This window comes from Pseudophryne corroboree, chromosome 1 (assembly GCF_028390025.1).
Source record: "Pseudophryne corroboree isolate aPseCor3 chromosome 1, aPseCor3.hap2, whole genome shotgun sequence".
Taxonomy (NCBI): Eukaryota; Metazoa; Chordata; class Amphibia; order Anura; family Myobatrachidae; genus Pseudophryne; species Pseudophryne corroboree.
Window position 1 is genome coordinate 1,071,779,911 of NC_086444.1, and position 23,116 is coordinate 1,071,803,026.

Here is a 23,116-nt window from a genome sequence, read left to right on the forward strand (position 1 = left end):
AAGTTATTTTATCACTTGTTTCAAATATACCCACTGGATTAAAGAGCAGCAATAGGTTAGAGCAGTTATTTTCAACCTTTTTTTTACTCGCGGCACACCAAACAATATTTTAAAATTCCCAAGGCACACCATCAGTTCCCCACAGAAAAAAACAAAAAGCACACATTGGCCCTTACAGTAAAAAAAATAATCGACACATACATTAGCCTACACAGAAAAAACAATCACATTGCTCCCCACATAAATCATGTTGCGTCTACATAAATCAATCACATTTATTCACATTGTTCCTACCATAAGTCCATATAAATCCTTATTCTCTCCACATAAATCCTATTGAAATCCTATTGTTCCCCACAGGAGAAATAAAATAACAAATATTAGCCCCTACCTGTCAGCTGTCCTCCTCCCTATCCCTCAGTGGCGGGGGCTGTTTATAGTGGAGTACTGCAAATACTGAGCAGCGGGCGCTCGGGCAGGTGTGGATGTGGGTGGGCAAGGAAAGTTGTGTATGCAGGCGGGAACTGGAAGATGTGTATGCAGGCCGGTGGGCTGGCTGGGTGGTGAGACGCGGCGGCCGTGACCTATGATATCACATCGGTGCGTCTTCAATGCATAGGTCATGGCCGGAGCTGCTCTGGCTCCACGGCACACCTTGCAACTGGTCATGGCACACTGGTTGAAAAAGCCTGGGTTAGAGCAATATCTCTGTTCATGAACCCATTATAATTTTTTTGTCACATACCGATTTGGGGGTAGAAAAAAAAATACAGCTTTCTCTCCCTCTCTCATCATCATATGCAGCTCATACTTATAGTAAGCTGTCATTGATGACCAAATGTATACGTATTCCTCCAGCATCATTCTTTCACTCCACCCACCACGTACTGCAGTTCCTATTACACCATCACTGACTTCTATTCTCCAATCCCTTGGCATTTAAAACAAAACACTGGCATGTTCGTGGGAAGCGAGCAGGCCAGAAATTTATTTTCCCCAGTAACCACATAAGTCCTTTGCCCACCTGTTCCCCCCAAGCTTCAAAGAACAATCAAATAGAAGTGATATCCAAAAGACGGTCCTGTGCTTGGGAGAACAGAACTGTCAATTCTCACTTTGTGACTCCCATAACCAGAGCTCCTGCGCTTAACATAAAGAAAACTGAAGGCCCTCCGGTATGTCCAATCAGGTCAGTCCTTTGTAATTCCAGATCTATAAGAAACAAGACTGCAACAATTGCTGACCTTATTGAATCTGCAGAACTAGCCTGTATTACAGAGACCTGGCTAGATGAAAATGCAGCACCTATATTGGAGGCTGTGGTCCCAACAAACTACTCTGTCATCCACAACCCAAGACTGGACCGCAGGGGTGGCGGGGTGGCTATATGCTTCAAAAAAGAACTTAAATGTAGGGTCCACCCTATTGAAATTACTCGCTAATTCGAGTGCATTGCTGCCCGGAGTTCGACAGGATTAGGTTTCAGAGTACTTCTTATTTACTGGCCCCCTGGAGATGGAAAGATATTTCTACAAGAAATTGCAGACACTGTTGCTGGCCTGGTTCTGGAACATTAAAGATGGCTCATCCTCAGGGATTTGAATGCATGGGTGGATGATGAGCTCCCTTGCCTTGGCCAAAACCTCCTGTGCACAAAGAATGGTCTGGGCTTCACACCGGTCATTCCTTCTGCCACACATAAAAGTGGTCACACTCTTGATCTTGTCTTTCAGATTAGATTAGAAGTCAATGACCTAAAAATAAACCCAGTCATCTGGTCAGCCCACCACTCCCTTTTTGTTCTCAGTTGCAACCACTCAAATAAGATCTCTGCCCGTGGAGTTGACCAGGTATCGTCCAAGGAGGGGTATGACTCACCAGGCTCTTGCAGCAAATCTGGATCTCTCTGCTATACTGGGTGCCTGTGAAGATCTCTGTTCCCTAGTCCGTTATTATAATAGGGATGTTATGGCTGCAATTGATATTATCACCCCTGTGCGTATAAGACCTCATAAACCACAACGTCAAGCTCCCTGGTTCGACAACAGTGTTAGAAAAGGGCAACAATGCTCAAGAAAAGGGGACGTAGACTGGAAAGACGATGGAGGAAGACTAACCTAGTGGATGACAACATAAAACCAATAAAGCATAACAAAGAATATCAATCCACAATCACCCGTAAAAAAATCACAGTTCCTGTCAAATGAGATCATGGCAGCAAATAGTAGGCCAGCTCAACTTTTCCGCACAGTGGAGATGCTTTGCAAGCCAGCATGCCTGCAGACTGATGAAACCCTCTCCCAGGCAAGATGCAATGAGTTTGCACACTTCTTTGCAGATAAAATATCCACCATCCGGGCTGGAATCTCCACAGTGCCATCAAAGGAGTGCCAAACTACAAAGCCTGCCAATATAAGCAACCTCTCTTCATGGACCAGCTTTGACTCAGTGGATCTAAAGGACATTGCTGAAATTGCCCTGATTTTGTGTCCCACCACCTGTGATCTGGACCCTGCCTCAACCAAGCTTCTAATAGGTTGTATGGATATAATTGGTTCTGTCTTTGCACAAATTGTTCAATGCTCTTTGCAGACAGTCATTTTTCCTGGACCCCTAAAGGAAGCAATTGTTAGACCTCTTCTTAAAAAAACCTAATTTAGAGCCTGACTGCATGACCAACTACAGACCGGTATCAAACCTTCCTTTTCTAGGAAAGGTTATTGAGAAAGTGGTTGCAAATCAACTGGAAAACCACCTGACAACCCATGATATTTATGATCCATTCCAATCAGGATTTAGGACAAGACATAGCACTGAAACAGCCCTGGTGTGTGTGTTAAATGATCTTCTGATGGCAAGAGACAGAGGTGACTGTTCAATATTAATCCTTCTGGATCTCTCTGCAGCATTTGATACCGTGGACCATGGGCTTCTGATTGAGCAACTGATACATTTTTGTGGACTGGATGGCACAGTCCTAAGCTGGTTCAAATCATTTCTCACAGGCAGGTCACAGAGAGTATCGTCTGGAGTATACTCATCACCATCAGTCCCATTGCCATGTGGTGTCCCACAAGGTTCTATACTATCACCCATGCTTTTTGCAGAATACATGCTCCCGTTGGGTGAAATAAACAGGTGCCATGGCCTGGTCACTGCTATGCCGATGATACACAACTGTACTTGTCCTTTTCTCTGGGCACTGATAACCCAACAGAAACCCTAAATGGCTGTCTAGCTGTCCAGGAGTGGATGAGTGCCAGTTGGATGCGACTGAACCCAGATAAAACAGAGGTCCTTATGATAGGACTGCAACATCAAAGGACAAGACTGCAGCATAGCCAACCAACTGGACTTACACTCGGGGATTCAGAATTACAAACCACTGATCATGTGCAGAATCTTGGCATTGTCTTGGATGGCGGCTTGACACTTAAACATCAGCTATCAGCCACAATCAAATCCTCATTCTTTCACCTGAGGAACATAGCCAGAATCAAACACTTAATTCCCTCAGGTGATCTGCCAAAAGTCATACATGCATTTGTACAGTATCATCTCGATTAGACTACTGTAATGACCTCTACCTTGGTCTCCCAGCAAAATAATTGCACCGCTTACAGCTGGTGTAAAACACAGCTGCCAGGCTGTAAACCAACCAGCCCCGCTCTAGCCACATAACACCTCTACTCCCTTCACTGGCTGCCTGTAAGATGACGAATCATCTTCAAGATTGCCTTATTGAGTTTCAAAGCACTACATGACCAGGGCCCAAGGTACCTGAAGCAGCTTCTGATCCCATACTGCCCCACTCGATTACTGCGATCTATATATAAAGGACTTTTAGCAGTACCTAGAATCTCCCGTAATTCATCTAGGGGTCGAGCTTTTAGTCATGCGGCTCCGACTCTATGGAACTCACTACCCCGCACAGTGCGAGAGGCCCCAACCATAGAATCCTTCAAAAGTAGATTAAAAACTTTCCTGTTTACTCAAGCATTTCCATAATGTCCCTTTAGTATCTACATTCTTCTGTATTTTATGAAAAGCTGTTCTGTAATTCATTATTTTCTGTACTATATTATGCTATGTATCTGTTAAACGCCTTGAGTCCTATTGGAGAAAGAGCGCTATATAAATAAAATTATTATTATTAAAATTATTATTATTATTATTACTAAGGGATCTTGAAGAGCAGAGGATGATAGGCAGACTGAGATGGCTTAATTCTAAATATTACAGGATTTGTATGTACTCTATGTACAGTACATAAACATGCACATATGAATGTTGATTTTCTAGCTGTGAGTGGTGCGAGTTACTGTTGAATTGGCATAGCAATGCCAACGACACCTCATCTCACCCCCCTCATGACCCAATCTTGCCCAAGAGTCACAGATTTTTGCATGCAGCCTAATGGGGATCAGAACACAAATTACAGAGTCTGGAGCTAATGAGCAGCACTCACTCGAAAGGACTCGCGGGGTGAATCTAACTGAATCGACCCTTTGATCATTAGTGCTCCTTTAGCTGCAGTGATGCTATAAAGCTGGGGAACCCTTTAAAAAGAAATCTTAATTACTGTATAAATGTGAATTTAAGGGGCATATTTATCAAAGTTCGGAAAGAGATAAAACTGTGAGAGATAAAGTACTAGCTAATCAGATTCTACCTTATATTTTACAAGCTGTATTTGAAAAATGACAGTAGCTGATTGGTTGGTAATTTATCTCTCGCAATTTTATTTTTCTCCAAGCTTTGATAAATAGTACCCCCCTAAATGGGTTCAGTTCTTCATCTAACTCATAAAAATTAGAGTGTTTTGAGTTTTGGTTTTGGATCTGGATCATCGCTCGTGTTTTGGATCTGGATTGGTTTTGCCAAAACCACCCTTTCAAGTTTTGGTTTTGGATCTGGATGATTTTTGAAAAAACAAACAAAAAAACAGCTAAAATCACAGAATTTGGGGGTAATTTTAATCCTACAGTATTATTAACCTCAATAACATTAATTTCCACTCATTTCTAGTCTCCTATGAACACCTCACACCTCACAATATTGTTTTTAGGCCAAAAGGTTGCACCAAGGTAGCTGGATGACTTTGCTAAGCGACACAAGTGTGCGGCACAAACACCTGGCCCATCTAGGAGTGGCACTGCAGTGCCAGACAGGATGGCACTTTTAAAAACTAGGCCCCAAACAGCACATCATGCAAAGAAAAAAAAGAGGTGTAATGAGGTAGCTGTATGACTAAGCTAAGCGACACAAGTGTGCGGCACAAACACCTGGCTGATCTAGGAGTGGCACTGCAGTGGCAGACAGGATGGCACTTTTCAAAAACTAGGCCCCAAACAGTACCTCATGCAAAGAAGTAAAAGAGGTGCAACAAGGTAGCTGAATGACTAAGCTAAGCGACACAGGTGTGAGGCACAAACACCTGGCCCATCTAGGAGTGGCACTGCAGTGTCAGACAGGATGGCACTTAAAAAACTAGTCCCCAAACAGCACATCATGCAAAGCAGTAAAAGAGGGCAATGAGGTAGCTGTATGACTAAGCTAAGCGACACAAGTGTGCAGCACAAACAATTGTCCATCTAGGAGTGGCACTGCAGTGGCAGACAGGATGGCACTTTTAAAAAACTAAGCCTCAGACAGCACATCATTCAAAGAAGTAAAAGAGGTGCAATGAGGTAGCTGTATGACTAAGCTAAGCGACACAAGTGTGCGGCACAAACACCTGGCCCATCTAGGATGACACTGCAGTGGCAGACATGATGGCACTTTCAAAAACTAGGCCCCAAACAGCACCTCATGCAAAGAAGTAAAAGAGGTGCAACAAGGTAGCTGAATGACTAAGCCTAGCGACACAAGTGTGAGGCACAGACACCTGGCCCATCTAGGAGTGGCAATGCAGTGTCAGACAGGATGGCACTTAAAAAACTAGTCCCCAAACAGCACATCATGCAAAGAAGTAAAAGAGGGCAATGAGGTAGCTGTATGACTAAGCTAAGCGACACAAGTGTGCAGCACAAACAATTGTCCATCTAGGAGTGGCACTGCAGTGGCAGACAGGATGGCACTTTTAAAAAACTAAGCCTCAGACAGCACATCATTCAAAGAAGTAAAAGAGGTGCAATGAGGTAGCTGTATGACTAAGCTAAGCGACACAAGTGTGCGGCACAAACACCTGGCCCATCTAATATGACACTGCAGTGGCAGACAGGATGGCACTTTCAAAAACTAGGCCCCAAACAAACAGCACATAATGCAAAGAAGTAAAAGAGGTGCAATGAGGTAGCTGTCTAACTAAGCTAAGCGACACAAGTGTGCGGCACAAACATTTGGCCCATCTAGGAGTGGCACTGCAGTGGCAGACAGGATGTCACTTAAAAAAACTAGTCCCCAAACAGCACATGATGCAAAGAAAAAAGAGGTGCACCAAGGTTGCTGTATCATTAAGCTAAGAGACACAACTGTGCGGCACAAACACCCAGCCCATCTAGGAGTGGCACGCAATGGCTGAATGACGAAAGTGGACCACAATTTTTCAGTCCACCGACAGCATCTCCTGCAAGCCCCTGTCATTTCTCAAAAAATTCTGCACCACCAAATAATTGTATGTGCAAACATGGGATGTGCTGGAATTTGCCCAGATGCAATGCACGCACAATATTGGTGGTGTTGTCCGATATTAAAATCCCCAGGAGAGTCTAAGTTGGGTAAGCCATTTCGCGATGATGTCCCTCAATTTCCGTAACAGGTTGTCAGCGGTGTGACCCTTACGGAAACCGGTGATACATAGCATAGCCTGCCTAGGGACGAGCTAGCATTTGTGAGATGCTGCTACTGGTGCCGCTGCTGTTGTTGCTGCGGGAGACAATACATCTACCCAGTGGGCTTTCAGTCCTGTTCCACTTGTCCACATGTCGTGGTTAAGTGGACACTGGGTACAACCACATTTTTCAGGACACTGAGGACACTTTTCTTAATATCCCTGTACAGTCCAGGAATCGCTTTCCTAGTGAAGTGGAATCTAGATGGGATTTGGTACCGGGGACACACTACCTACATCAATTGTCTAAATCCCACTGCACTAATGGTGGATACCGGATGCACATCTAACACCAACATAGCTGTCAAGGCCTCAGTTATCCGCTTTCCAACAGGATGACTGCTGTCATATTTCATCTTCCTCGCAAAGGACTGTTGGACAGTGAATTGCTTAGTTAAAGTAGTACAAGTGGTCTTCCGTCTTCCCCTCTGGGATGACGATTGACTCCCAGCAGCAACAACTCTGAGCCAGTTCTTTGTTGTAGCTACTCTGTACCCTAGCTCTGTGCTCTCTCCGTGATTTTCTGTGTGATTCCAGTGGTCCAGATATTGCCTCTGCTCCCAGAGGTCTGCCTGCAGCCTTCACTGCAAAAGATCCACTAGCTCCCTGCTGTGCTGTCAGTCAATCACTCTCCCAGTGGCAAACAAGTGGATTTCCAGAGTCTTGTGAGAGGTTACCCTGTCTGCCTGCTTCAATCACACAGCCTTTGGAAGATTCTACTAAACTCAGGTGCTCGTTTAATCAGCTCTTAGTTTAACTCATTCTTCACCATTGTTATCTGCTGCAGTTTCACAGTGCTTCTTCACAATTTACAAGTATTCTATTCAGTATTGTATTTTCATTGTTACTGCAATCAAGGACAATTCTTCACAGCCTTCCAGTTTAACCTTTAAGCTTCAGTACAAGTCTCTACAGTTATTCATTTATGTCTGCAATATCCAGTTACCACTCCTTACAGTTTGGCACCAGTCATTGCTTCATTTGGACAATTCTTCACAAGCCTGTTTAAACTCAGTTGTATGAACATTTCTTCAATGCATCTTTAAGACTGTTCCTGCTTATCATTATAACATTCATGACAATACATCAGTATATATGTGGTGACTAATAATTGTCATTTAACTCCTTACTGGAATTGTTGCCTTTAATAAATATAGGAAGTTTCTTCATCCTCCCTGTTTTTATCATACACTAGCACCTACACCTTTGAATGGTCCAAGGTTAACGGATTCACAAAAATACTCGGCCCTGACACAGCAGCAGTAGGAGTAAGTGGTTCTTGATCTTTCCCTATTTTATCTTCAAAATTTTTGTTCTCCATTATTTTCTAGAGGTATATAACAAAATGCAGCACAGGAGAGCGTACCTCTACACCACACAGGCCAAACCCTGTAAAAATTATTTGGATTAAATATTAATAACCCCTTTATTTGGAGTAAATAATGTACAGCACAAGACAGCACCACTGGATTGGACTTATATGGCAGTACCACTGGACTGGATTTATACGTCAGTATCACTGGACTTATACGGCAGTACCACTGGACATATACGTCAGTATCACTGGACTTTTACGTCAGTACCTCTTGACTGGATTTATACGGCAGTCTTACTGGACTTATAAGGCAGTACCCCTGGACATATATACAGCAGTACCACTGGACACATATACGGCAGTATCACTGGACTTATACAGCGCTATCACTGGACTTATATGGCAGTATCACTGGACATATACAGCAGTACCACTGGACATATACGGCAGTATCACTGGACATATACGGCAGTACCACTGGACTGGATTTATACGGCAGTATCACTGGACTTGCACGGCAGTACCACTGGACATATACGGCAGTATCACTGGGCTTATACAGCAGTACCATTGGACTGGATTTATACGACAGTATCACTGGACTTATACGGCAATACCACTGGACATATATGGCAGTATCACTGGACTTATATGGCAGTATCACTGTACTTATATGGCACTACCACTGGACTTGATTTATACGGCAGTACCACTGGACTTATACGGCAGTATCACTGGACTGGACTTATATGGCAGTACCACTGGACTGGATTTATACAGCAGTACCACTGAATTTATACGGCAGTACCAATAGACTGGATTTATACGGCAGTACCACTGGACTTATACGGCAGTATCACTGGACTGTTTTTATGCGGCAGTACCACTGGACTGTATTAAACGGCAGTACCACTGGATTTATACGGCAGTACCACTGGACTTATACGGCAGTATCACTGGACTTATATGGCAGTACCACTGGACATATACGGAAGTATCACTGGACTTATAAGGCAGTACCACTGGACTAGATTTAGATGGCAGTATCTCTGGACTTATATGGCAGTACCACTGGACATATATGGCAGTATCACTGGACTTATACGGCAGTATTACTGGACCTATACAGCAGTACCACTGGACTGGATTTACCCGGCAGTATCTCTGGACTTATACGGCAGTACCACTGGACATATACAGCAGTACCACTGGACATATACGGCAGTATCACTAGACATATACGGCAGTACCACTGGACTGGATTTATACGGCAGTATCACTGGACTTGCACGGCAGTACCACTGGACATATACAGCAGTATCACTGGACATATACAGCAGTATCACTGGGCTTATACGGCAGTATCACTGGACTTATACGGCAGTATTACTGGACCTATACAGCAGTACCACTGGACTGGATTTACCCGGCAGTATCTCTGGACTTATACGGCAGTACCACTGGACATATACAGCAGTACCACTGGACATATACGGCAGTATCACTAGACATATACGGCAGTACCACTGGACTGGATTTACCCGGCAGTATCTCTAGACTTATACGGCAGTACCACTGGACATATACAGCAGTACCACTGGACATATACGGCATTCCCAACCAGTAAGTGGTTGGGAATGCCTGGGGTATAGCAAGAGACCAAGAGAGTGTAGAAGAGGAGGTGGGCTGGATGGACAGCATGGAGAGGTTGATGGAAAATATCAGTGGGAAATCCAGCACTACAACATCTGGTGGTAGAAAACGTAATGGCATGTAAGAAAATGTAATTGAGTCTTTATGCTTTGGAAAAACTCAGCAATGCAATATGATGTGTTTTCTGAAAGCACCAAGGTACATTACATGGATGACAGCATGAAATATGTGGTGTCAAGTTATTGCTTGCTACATACAGTAAGCATACACTGAAAACAAAAAGTTGTCTTAATAAGGAAATTACAGAGTTATACAAAAACTACTGTTTAATCTTGTTAAGATTTTCTGGGTACAAACAGCTAGGGCTATATTTATTAAAGGTCGATTTTCAGCATTTTTTTTTATTGATTCAGATTCAGATCAATATTTAGTTTCAGTGGCTATAAGACCCTAACAGATGAATTTTGATATATATTTTTAAATGTGAGTACGTTTGTTTAAGCCCTAGAAACACAACTTCAATTTAGATGGATTTTAATCGGGTTCAGATCGATAAAAATTGACATTTTAGTAAACATACCCCCAAGAGTTCATCATTATCAAAATGTCATGATTAACTTCAAAAGATATTTAGAGAAAAATCAGAAAACATTCCATAAACATGAACAAACCAAACTATAATAAAACTCTTTATAAAAAAACAATATATGAACTATCAACATTATATGTAGTCCTATATAATAAAAGGCTAACGCTGGCAGCCACTAGAGGGCACCTGATGGATCAAATGACTCCTTTTTATGCTGCAAGCTATCACAGGTGAAAGTGATACTGCAGGGAGATGTTACAGCCTCCTAACCTGCTGCTGCTAATAACATTGAGATGTGTAGTGCAATAAGATTTCTGCATCTAAAGGGCACATAAACATCTGAATTTCTTTCGCCAACTTGTTGAAGTGTACAGTATTGATATTGATGTTGAAATGTGACCAGCCTAAAAAGTACCAAAATAGCCTCAGTGAGGGATTTATTTGAACTATAAAATATGAGCAAGTCATCATCATCATCATCATCATCATCATCAAAAACAAATAACATTGCACCATGGAGGTCATTCCGAGTCGTTCGCTCGGAAAATTTCTTCGCATCGCAGCGTTTTTCCGCTTAGTGCGCATGCGCAATGTCCGCACTGCGACTGCGCCAAGTAAATTTGCTATGAAGTTTGGATTTTTACTCACCGCTTTTTCTTCGCTCAGGCGATCGTAGTGTGATTGACAGGAAATGGGTGTTACTGGGCGGAAACAGGCCGTTTTATGGGCGTGTGGGAAAAAACGCTACCGTTTCCGGAAAAAACGCGGGAGTGGCTGGAGAAACGGAGGAGTGTCTGGGCGAACGCTGGGTGTGTTTGTGACGTCAAACCAGGAACGATAAGCACTGAACTGATCGCAGATGCCGAGTAAGTCTGAAGCTACTCTGAAACTGCTACGAGATGTGTAATCGCAATATAGCGAATCTTTCGTTCGCAATTTTAAGAAGCTAAGATTCACTCCCAGTAGGCGGCGGCTTAGCGTGTGCAATACTGCTAAAATCGCCTTGCGAGCAAACAACTCGGAATGAGGGCCCATATTTCTGAATGAGCAAAAGATACCCCTGCATCTATTGTAAAGGAACATCCGTATACATCTGTACTGTACTTTACTAATTTGTACATCAATGTATCTGTTCTATGGCTCTAGATGCAAGGTGCACAAGGGCAAAATAAGTGAGAATGAAAACAAGAGCTGTAATATCAGTGGTAATATTACCAGTTATTAAACACACAGCTTTTCCATTAGTTTTCTGCGCCAATATGGCAATGATATTATTAAATTCTGTCAGGCAAACTTCACCTACCTTGCCCTCAGATCTCTCAAATCCTCAGAGAGCTGAAATTCAATGAATCTGTAATATTATTCAACTAATTTTTTTTGAAGAGTTGCTGCTATCTATAGCAAAATAAAGCTTATACCTTAATTTACCTTAGGGATATGTACTTAATTTGTTGTTATTTAATATATTATGATTTTCTTAAATAGTCCAGACTGTGGGCTTAATTATTCAGGCTCAGTTACAAGACAAAGAAGATCAAAGAGGCAGAAATGGCATCACAGTTAGTAAATATCACTTTGTCAATAGTAGGAAATATAGAGCCACCTTGGCTAGAAAGCTTTCAACATCAAGAAAAATATGACTTTGCACACCAAAAGTGATTTTATTATTATTATTATTATTATTATCATTAAAGGCTCCCATGTGAGGACCACTTGGCTAGGGTAGCAATGAGGGACAAACGGAGCCAAACAGCTTAGTCCTAAAATGACAGTTCTTGATTGCCAATTCTTAAATATGTCAGTGAATTGGAGTTGGCAGGATAGTGAGAGACAAACATGAATTTGATAAGCAGGCCACTAAACTAAGACTCTTTAAAGAATCAGCATATGAACAAAATTCCAACTTTGCTTGTAATCAACTGGCTGATGTAGTCCTGGTGGTCCTCCATCTCTACCGTAGGAGAAGGAACCATATTTTGCCTCAGAAACAATTTAAACATAACAGTTGTCAAGGCCCATCCTTCAGCCCCTTTTACCTTCTCAGGCTTAAATAGTTTTTTCTAACAGTAATTATTTTCAAATACTGTATGCACATTAAAACTTCATTTCTTCAGGATCTCAGTTCATTGGTAATGCACAGTAATTGGTAATGCAAAGTTACTTATTTTAGAATGTCTTTAGTTATGTCTTGACTGTCCATTGAGTCAATTCTTGTCCCTTCCTGCAGTAATCCATCCATGTAGTCATCCAGACTGTTTAGGTCCAGGTACTCAATGTGTTTCATCTCATTTTGGCCCTCATTCCGAGTTGATCGCTAGCTGCTTTCGTTCGCAGCCAGCCTTAGGAGGCATCTGATGGGTAAGAAATGGCGTCCAGATACCCGGATCGTGACAGCACCCCCCCCTTTAGGAGTGGCCCCAGGACACTTCTTTGGCTTTTGAGGAAACTTGGAATGGAATCTCCGGACCAAGGCAGGAGCATGGACATCAGAAGCATTGGTCCATGAACGTTCCTCAGGACCATAACCCTTCCAGTCAATAAGATATTGTAGTTGACCGTAACGGTGACGTGAGTCCAGGATCTTGGCCACTTCATACTCAACGCCTCGTTGAGTTTGGACTTTCGGAGTTGGAGGAAGTGAGGAATGAAACCGATTCAAGATCAGCGGTTTCAACAGGGAAACATGGAATGTCCTGGGTATTTTTAAGAAGGGAGGCAACTGGAGTCTGTAAGCAACAGGATTGATGACTTGTTCAATCTTGAAAGGACCGATATAGCGAGGTGCAAACTTCATACTGGGAACTCTTAACCTCAAATTCTTCGTGGATAACCATACCCGATCACCCACCTTGAGAGCAGGAACTGCTCGACGCTTCTTATCCGCAAACTTCTTGTACCTGAACGATGCCTTGAGTAGAGCTGATCGTACGCTCTTCCAGATATTGGCAAACTGATGCAAGGTGATATCCACTGCGGGAACAGAAGTTGCTGGAAGCGGTTGGAACTCAGGGACTTTAGGGTGGAATCCAAAGTTAGTGAAGAATGGTGTTGAAGCAGATGAAGAATGATACTGGTTGTTATGACAGAACTCGGCCCAGGGAAGTAATTGAACCCAGTCATCTTGAGAGGAGGACACATAGATGCGGAGGAAGGCCTCCAAGTCCTGATTCACCCTCTCGGTTTGACCATTGGTCTGAGGATGGTAAGCCGTGGAAAACTTTAGCTTGACTTGGAGGACTTGACATAAACTTCGCCAGAATTTGGCTGTGAATTGAACTCCTCGATCTGAGATAATTTCTTCAGGAAGACCGTGGAGTCGGAAGATCTCTTGTATGAATACTTGAGCCAACTTGGAAGCTGACGGAAGACCGGTGAGAGGAATGAAGTGTGCCATCTTGGTGAACCGGTCAACTACCACCCAGATGGTATTGAACTTGTTGCACATGGGTAAATCTGTAATAAAATCCATCGACAAATGGGTCCAAGGTCGACGGGGAACAGATAGTGGAACCAGTTGTCCCGCAGGCGACTGGCGGGATACCTTATGTTGAGCACACTTTGGGCAAGATGCAATAAACTCCAAGACGTCCTTTTTCAGAGTTGGCCACCAATAGGACCTAGAGATAAACTCCAGGGTTTTTTGGATACCTGTATGTCCGGCAAAACGGGAAGCATGGGCCCAATGCATGAGCTTCTTCCTTAGCATCGGTTTCACAAAACTTTTCCCTGATGGGGGCGTAGAGTCCATCCCTACCGTGGAGAATGCCAACGGATTTATAATAGGATGCTTGTCTGAAGACTCTGACTCATTTTCTTGCTCCCATGAGCGGGAAAGGGCATCGGCCTTGCGATTCTGAGAGCCCGGACAGAACTGGAGTTTAAAGTCGAACCTGGAAAAGAAAAGTGCCCATCTGGCCTGACGAGGGTTGAGACATTGTGCGCCTTTCAGATATAAAAGGTTCTTGTGGTCTGTAAGTATGGTCATTGAATGAGAAGCTCCCTCCAACAGATACCTCCACTCTTCTAGAGCGAGCTTGATGGCTAGCAACTCCTGGTCGCCAATGGCATAGTTGCGCTCAGCTGGGGAGAACTTCCGGGAGAAGAAACTGCAAGGGTGTAAATGGCCATCTTTAGCCCTCTGAGATAACACCGCTCCTACTCCAACGGAGGAGGCATCCACCTCTAAGATGAAAGGAGAGTCGATGTCAGGCTGTTTCAGAACAGGCGCAGAGATGAACCTTTGTTTTAAAAGATGAAATGCTTGCATGGCTTCTTCAGACCACTTGGACGGGTTAGCACCCTTCTTAGTGAAAGCAGTAATAGGCGCCACAATGGTGGAAAAGTCTCGTATAAACTTTCGGTAATAGTTGGCGAACCCTAAGAACCTCTGGACCCCTTTGAGGGTTAAGGGTACCGGCCAATTTTGGATTGCTTGTAGTTTCTCAGGATCCATCTCTAGTCCGGAACCGGACACAATGTACCCTAGAAACGGAATGGACTTGACTTCAAAGACGCATTTTTCTAATTTGCAATAGAGATGATTGACACGGAGACGGGACAGAACCTCTTTAACCCAAAAACGATGTTCCTCTAAATCGTTGGCAAAAATGAGGATATCGTCTAGATAGACCACGACATGACGGTATAGAATGTCTCTGAAGATCTCATTGACAAAATGCTGGAAGACAGCTGGAGCATTGCTCAATCCGAAGGGCATGACGAGGTACTCATAATGTCCGTCACGGGTGTTAAAGGCGGTCTTCCACTCGTCACCCTCACGGATCCGGATGAGATTGTATGCACCTCTCAAGTCCAGCTTTGTAAAGATGGTAGCTCCGCTAACTCTGTCAAAGAGCTCAGTAATCAGGGGTAAAGGATAACGGTTCTTGATGGTAATGTCGTTCAAACCTCTGTAGTCGATGCACGGCCGCAGACCACCATCTTTCTTTTTTACAAAAAAGAAGCCTGCGCCGGCTGGAGAAGAAGAAGGTCGAATGAACCCCTTTGCTAGGTTCTCTTTAATATATTCCTCCATAGAATGCGTCTCAGGCAGAGACAACGGATAAGTTCGGCCTCGAGGTGGAACCTTCCCTGGAACGAGATCAATCGGGCAGTCCCATTCTCTATGAGGAGGAAGGATATCAGCAGAAGCTTTACTGAACACATCCGTGAAATCTTGATATGGAGGAGGTGGAACATCAGACGACCTGGGGGAGGAAGAACAGACAGGCAATACTTTAAACAAACATGTCTCAGCACAGGAGGAACCCCATGCCAGGATTTGCGTAGTCGTCCAATCAATTGTAGGATTGTGAAGACGGAGCCATGGAAGGCCCAGGACCACAGGATGTGTGGCTCTTGGAATCACTAAAAAAGAAATAAGTTCGGAATGAAGAACTCCCACTCTCAGACGAACTGGTAGAGTCCTTAAAGAAATAACTGCATCAAAAATTTTGCTGCCATCCACGGCAGTTAAAGAAATGGACGAAGGAAGTCTCTCGGTGGGTAGGGACCACCGTTTAACATAGGCTTCGGTAATAAAGTTCCCAGCTGCTCCGGAATCAAGGAGGGCAATGACGTTCCGATAACGTTGAGCAACTTGAAGCGAGACTGGGAGATTACAATCTTGAGGAGATGGAGAGGAGATCATTACTCCTAGCCGGCCCTCTCCTTGGCGAGCTAGGATTTGGAGTTTCCCGGACGTTTGGGACAGGCATTAATGGTGTGAGACGGAGCTGCACAATAGAGACAGAGAGACTCGGAGAGACGTCTTCGGCGCTCAGCAGGAGTTAAACGGGAACGGCCAAGTTGCATGGGCTCATCTTTAGATGGTGACAGTTGACGAGGAGGAGGAGCAGAAGATTTTGGAGCAGATGATCTTCCACGCTCAGTTGCTCTCTCTCTGAAACGTAAATCAACTTTCGTGCAGAGTGAGATTAGCTCATCTAACTTAGAAGGTAAGTCTCTGGTAGCTAACTCATCTTTAATACGCTCAGATAAGCCATGCCAGAATGCAGCATACAGGGCCTCGTCGTTCCATGCCAGTTCGGATGCCAGGATCTGGAACTGTATCAGATATTGTCCTACAGTACGTGACCCCTGGCGTAAACGGAGAATCTCGGATGAAGCTGAGGTTACCCGGCCTGGCTCGTCGAAGATGCGCCTGAATGTTGACACGAAGGCAGTGAAGGAAGATAGCAGGGTGTCGGACCTCTCCCATAACGGTGATGCCCAATCAAGGGCTGAGCCACTGAGAAGAGAAATAATGTAGGCAATTTTTGTATGGTCACTGGGAAAATTGCCAGGTTGTAGCTCAAACTGAATCTCACACTGGTTGAGAAATCCCCTGCAGAATCTTGGAGATCCGTCAAATTTTGCTGGCGTTGGAAGATGAAGACGTGGAGCAGAAATGGGTAAGGTGGGTGGGGTTATAGCTGGAGTCACTGTGGTTGACGCACCAGACGCGCCTGATCCACGGAGAGTTGTCTGAATCCCATCCAGCCGAGTAGAGAGATCCTGGAGACAGCGGATGATGTGGCCCTGTGCAGCCTCCTGATGTTCTAGTCGGGCTGCCAGTTCTTGCATCGGCCTGGCCGCTTGATCCTGGTCTCCGGCTGGATTCATTAGGTCAGTGCTTACTGTCACAACTGAGGGCCTGAGCTGACGGGAGGCAGCCTCAGTTGTAGGGGCTGAGATGTACCGGAACCTGGGAGGTTGTATCAGACCCCTGGACATGTAAGTAACATGAATAATAACTGCCCGAAGGCGTGACCACGACAACTTGGATAAAAGTCAATGATGTTTATTATGACAACTCCGCAACACAGCAGCAGTAAAAGAAAACGTAAAAGTCAGCAAAGAATAAATACAGTTCCTGGGTACTACAGGATGGCAGGAGCCACAGGGCACTGGTAGTGTGAGATAGTTCTTATAATCTTCTAGATGGAAAGTCCTTACCAGGCCCGACTGTAGCAATGGAGATAACCCAGGATTGTGCCAGCTGGTGTTCCAGGAAAAGCTGGGTTGCTGAAGATAAAAACGGCTGCTGTGGATACTGGCTGGAACCAGACTGTTGTTAGCACGGAGTGGATACTGGCTGGAACCAGTTAAATAATAAATGAACTTGGGAGCGATGAAATATGAACTGAAATGTAGAACTTGAGAGCGGAGAAATAATAATACCGGTGGAGAGTGGTAAAGTGTAGAAAGGACACCGGCCCTTTAAGAGAAGCTGTACTCTGCTGGAAGCTGAGCTGGAAGCAGGTAATGTTGTAGCTGGAAACAGATGAATCCACAATGGATTGGAGAGTCAGGCTACACCGCAGGTGGAATGCTGGTGCGGGTCTCTATGGTGGAAGTCTTGAGACAGGAGCTGGAACCTGGAAGACAATCACAGGAGAGAGACAAACAGGAACTAGGTTTGACAACCAAAGCACTGACGCCTTCCTTGCTCAGGCACAGTGTATTTATACCTGCAGCAAGGAAGGGATTGGCTAGGCAATTATGCAGATTATCAATACTGAGAACAGATTGGTGGAAATGATCAGCTGACAGAATCCAAGATGGCTGCGCCCATGCAGACACTTGGAGGGAAGTTTGGTTTGTAATCCATGTGGTAATGAAAACAGTAATGGCGGCGCCGGCCACCGGAGACAGGAGGCGCCAGGCTGACAGATGCACATCCAACCACGCGGACACAGCGGAGGCCGCGGCTGACGTAATCGCCACTCAGACACTCTGCATGCAGAAGTTCAGGGACGGCGGCGGAGGCCGCGGGAGACGCCATGCCAGGTGTAATATGGCGTTTACTGTGACAGCGTCCCAGAGTGACAGGAGAGGATACAGGAATGTACACATCGGGATAACAGATGGGATCCGGTCCTGGAGCGCTGAGCCAGCCTTAGGAGGCATCTGATGGGTAAGAAATGGCGTCCAGATACCCGGATCGTGACAGTAAGGATGTCGAGGTTTGGTTGGAGGTCACCAACCAGACCAGACAGCAGGTAGAGGACCCTGGCAAAAAGGTTTTTACTAGTGGCAAGAGGGGTATGGCCTCTTCGGCTAAGGGTAAATGTTTCACATTTAATGATTCCAAGTGCGACAGGGGGGGGCAAAATGCAATTTTTGCTACTCTTGTAGAATTTTCACAGCGAGCCACCCAGCCAAGATCTGTAAATCCAATCCCGGCGGCCGCCACACTGACCAAGGGGACCCTGCCAATAGTACTAAGTAAAGCCCCTTCTCCCATAATAGTGTCAGAACTGGGGGGCGTGGCCTAGCTACTGAAGAGAGTGGAAGTGCATGCAAAGAGCTCCTGCAGCACTTACCAATAATACACCCTTCTTCAGCTAAACCCTCGATACCAAGGGTACCTGGAGACCCCCTGTCCCCCTCTGAGCTATCCGTGTGTGGGCTGCGGAGTCGGGGAGCAAACTCGGAGCTCCTGCGGATTGCGGCCCGCTCGCTTCTCCTAGCCCGGGGCCTCGATTTGAGCCCGCTGCCGACGGGAATCCCCGGAGCCGTGGAACCACCTACCGCCCACTGGTGCCGCTCCTTGGACCCTTCACAACCGCGGACACTGCCTGGAGGCGCCCGTGATACCCCGGCCCGCTTGCTGACCCGGTGGACGACGGGCTCCGGCCGGCGTGCTGGGCGGGAGAGACGAGCGGCGGCCATCTTGCCGGATCCCGCTGAGGACCCCAGCCATCCCAGCTGCCTCCCGACGGAAGAAGCGGCCTCTGGACGCCCTCGAACCCGGCGGGTGAGTCCTCACGCGGCCCGCTGCTTATCGTGGGACCCGCGATCCCTCTATCTCACCCCTGCGCGCAGCGGCCTGTCCGAGACTGACGACACAGGACTCCCGGGCCTCCTACAACACAGCACCCTGCGCCGCATTTTCGGGGGACCACACGCTTTGGAGGCACGGATTCGCCTACCCCCCTCCCTCTCCCTGCATTAAATCCCTGGTCCTCTGAACCTCTAGGGATCCTGCTGCACGCAGCAACAGTCCCTCCTGACATTCCCACATTTGCTATCAGCAGAGAGAAGGCCTCCATTATTGGGCCGCACCCACAGCTGGCCCCCACCGTCGCTCTCACCCGGCCTGACATGGTGGTGCCTCTCTGTCAATTACAGGCACTCCCCGCTCCCTACGACACCCTGTCCGGATCTCCACGGGCCTACAAGACAGGATAGCGGCCTGTCCTATGCGAAACGCACCTGGCCGCCCCCTTTACCAACTGTGGTGCCCGCTCCCTGGGAGCCAGTGTTCACTCGGCCACCCTGAGTCCGGCAGATAACCGCGAGGATAACCGCGGTCCTACATTGCGGGTATATAGACAGCCTTTACCCCACTTGCCCACCACAGGAGCGATCTGCAAGTGTGACCTGCACTCTGTTACCAAACCAAACTCCTCTCCCCGCTCGCTGAGCCACATGGAGCTCATGGCTCCTTAAGCATAACGACCACGAAGTGACAGGGGGCTCTGCCGTACATATTGCATTATTCTACCACACTGATAAGAAGCGCCTTATTTACAATGTCACAAAAGAACCGCAAGAACTCTCAGATACCTAAAGCTAGTGTTCTGCGTGCTTGGGAGAAAACCGGCTCCTCCACCCGGAGCTCACCATCGACTGATCAATCCTTTGATCCCGCTGACATCGCCACCTCCAGCAGCCCACTGACCACTCAGGATGTGGTGGCTATCGTTCCGAAAACTATCCAGTCAGAAATGAGATCGGTTTTAACTGAGTTTAGATCTGAAATGGCCGAATTGGGCTCCCGCACAGATACACTGGAGCGCAAAGTGGACGACGTCTGCCAATTTCAAACGGTGGTGGAACAGGAACTTTTGGATATACGGGCGGATATGGAAGCGTACAAAGAACAACTAGAGGATATGGACAACCGCAATCGTCGGAATAACATCCGAGTCCGCAACATCCCTGAAAGTGTGTCCTCTAGCTCTCTCCCCGAATATCTGGAGAACCTGTTTTTGCAACTAACGCCGGATGTCCCCGAGGCCCTTCTCCAGCTGGACTGTGCCCACAGGGCCCTCCGCCCCAGACCGCCTCCAACCCAACCGCCACGTGACGTAATTATACGTTTTCATTACTACGCCACCAAAGAGCGAGTCATGTTGGCGGCTAGAGGACTACCGGCGGTCTCTTACGCCGGCTCCCAGTTACAGCTATTCCAGGACCTCGCCCCTTCCACCCTCAAAAAGCGCAGAGACCTAGCCCATATCACCAAGGTTCTCCGAGCCCATTCCATAAAATACAAATGGGGCTTCCCCTTCCTACTGCAGGTAACGCAGAACGGGAAGACTTTCACAGTCAAGACCCCAACGCAAGGAGCTGATCTACTTAAAACTTTCGGCATTTTTGAAGATCTCCCTGAATCAACCCAGGATCAGATGTCGCCCCTGATCTCAAGCCCAAGGGCCCCGGCCCCGGAATGGTCTTCTACTTGAAGGCTCTCAGACACTCCATGATACAACCCTTGTTAAATGTGATTTCTATAATTTCTGAATACTTTACTACCTCGATTTGCTATGTATTCACATGTGTTTTTTCAGGCTCTCCACGTGACCGACCGGCTATGACGCCATGGGCGATGCTATCCACTTGGTTGCACGTGAGAGTCAAGTAATTTTTTTTCTCTATATTTTTTTTGTTATTTCTATAGTTTGTTTTCATGTTTGTTCATGTTGATCCATGATTAGCATGGTGTTCATTTGTTATTATTCATAATCTCCTGGTAAGACTGATCTCGGATTAGTACTTAATGTCGCTACATGCTTTATCCTTCCCCCTCATTATGTCTCTACCGCTCACACCACTCCTATCTGCCTCAATAATGCGATTCTCCTAGCTCCCTCTATTCCCCCTGTCACTTGGTCGCTCCTGTTACAACCCCTCCCACCCTATGCTCCTCCTTATCCTATATATCGTTCTGTCACAAATCCACGTCCCCCCCCGAAGGATACGCCAGGACGGCGTCTATCCTTTCCGTGTTAAACCTGGCCCTTCTACAGGAAAAGGCTCTCCCCCTCTGTATTCCCATGCAGACTCTTTTCCCGTCTCTCTCTTCCTCTATCCCTCCTTTCCTCCTTTCCATCCCCATGGTCGGACCAGTCCCTTCCCGCCCCTCTGTTTGCGTCACCCACAGTTTTTCCCACCATGACCTTGAAAATTATCTCGGTTAATGCTAACGGCCTTAACTCTCCCACCAAACGAGCCATGGCCATCCAATTATTTAATAGACAAAAGTCTGATGTGGTACTGATCCAAGAGACCCATTTTAAACCCCCACACCCCTCTTTGTCCTGCAAACAATTTCCACATGTCTATTATTCAAACATGCCTACCAAGCGAAGGGGAACCGCTATTATGATCCGTCGAGGCCTCCCTATAACTGTTCACGATACTATATCGGACCCCCAGGGCCGTTACGTTATCCTTTCATGCTCCTATAACCAAGCTCCTCTGATCTTGGCCTCCATATATGCCCCTAATGCGCAGCAGGGTTCTCTGTTCACAGCCTTCTTTGACAGCCTATCCCGCCTTCCTACGGGCACGACTATAATTGGTGGAGACTGCAATGTCACATTGGATCCACTCCAAGACAGATCTCGCCCCGCCCCTAAAGCTTCTACTCCCGCCAAACTGGCCAAACGTCTACAAGCACATTTATCACTTTATAACCTGTATGACGGTTGGAGGACTTTGTATCCCTCAGCGAGGGGATTTACTCACTACTCCCCACCTCACGACCTCTATACCCGTATAGATTATTTGTTCGTCGACCGGGACACTACCCGTAAACTCCTCAGTGCCCAGACGCTCCCTATTTCCTGGTCGGATCATTCTGCTGCTCTGCTCGAGATCTCATCCTCCTCACCCCCCCCCCCCCCCCGATTCTGGCGCCTAAATGAATCTCTCCTGCTTAAAAAAAGCACCGTAGCTGATATTGCCACCGCATTGGCTAACTATTATGTGGAAAATGCGACTCCAGACATCACTCCCTCCCTGATATGGGAAGCACATAAGGCCACCATCCGAGGCTACCTTATAAGCCTTTCGGCTTCCCAGAAGAAAACGGAAGCACAACGGATTCGAGTCTTAGAATCAGAACTTGCCGCCTTGACCCTTCTGCATCAACGCCGCCCCAGAAAGAAAACTTATTCCAAACTCCTAGCAGTTAAGGGTCAGCTATCCCAAATTCTCACCAAAAAGGCAGTCAAGGCACTCTTATGGGCACGCCAGAGGTTCTACGAGAAATCAGATAAGGCTGACACTCTGCTAGCCCAGAAACTCAGAGCGAAACGCACTCAAAATCGCATTGTATCCCTACGCTGCGCGGACGGGTCCACCACGTTTAACCCATCACGAATGGCCGCCCAATTTTGGGATTATTATACATCCTTGCACAACCTCCCTTCTACTCTAGATACTGACCTGGATCACGTCTCTAAACTCCGAGACTACCTATCCGCTTGCAAACTTCCTAAGCTTTCCGATTCGGACATATTGACGCTCAATGCCCCCATTTCCACAGAGGAAATTACAGTGGCCATTCAGCAGCTACGCCGTACCGCAGCCCCTGGCCCTGATGGCTTTACTGCTTTATACTATAAAAAATTTGCAACCTCGTTACTCCCCATGCTCCAATCTCTATTTAACGCAATCCTGGATGGGGGCTCATTCGATACAGCCACCACTA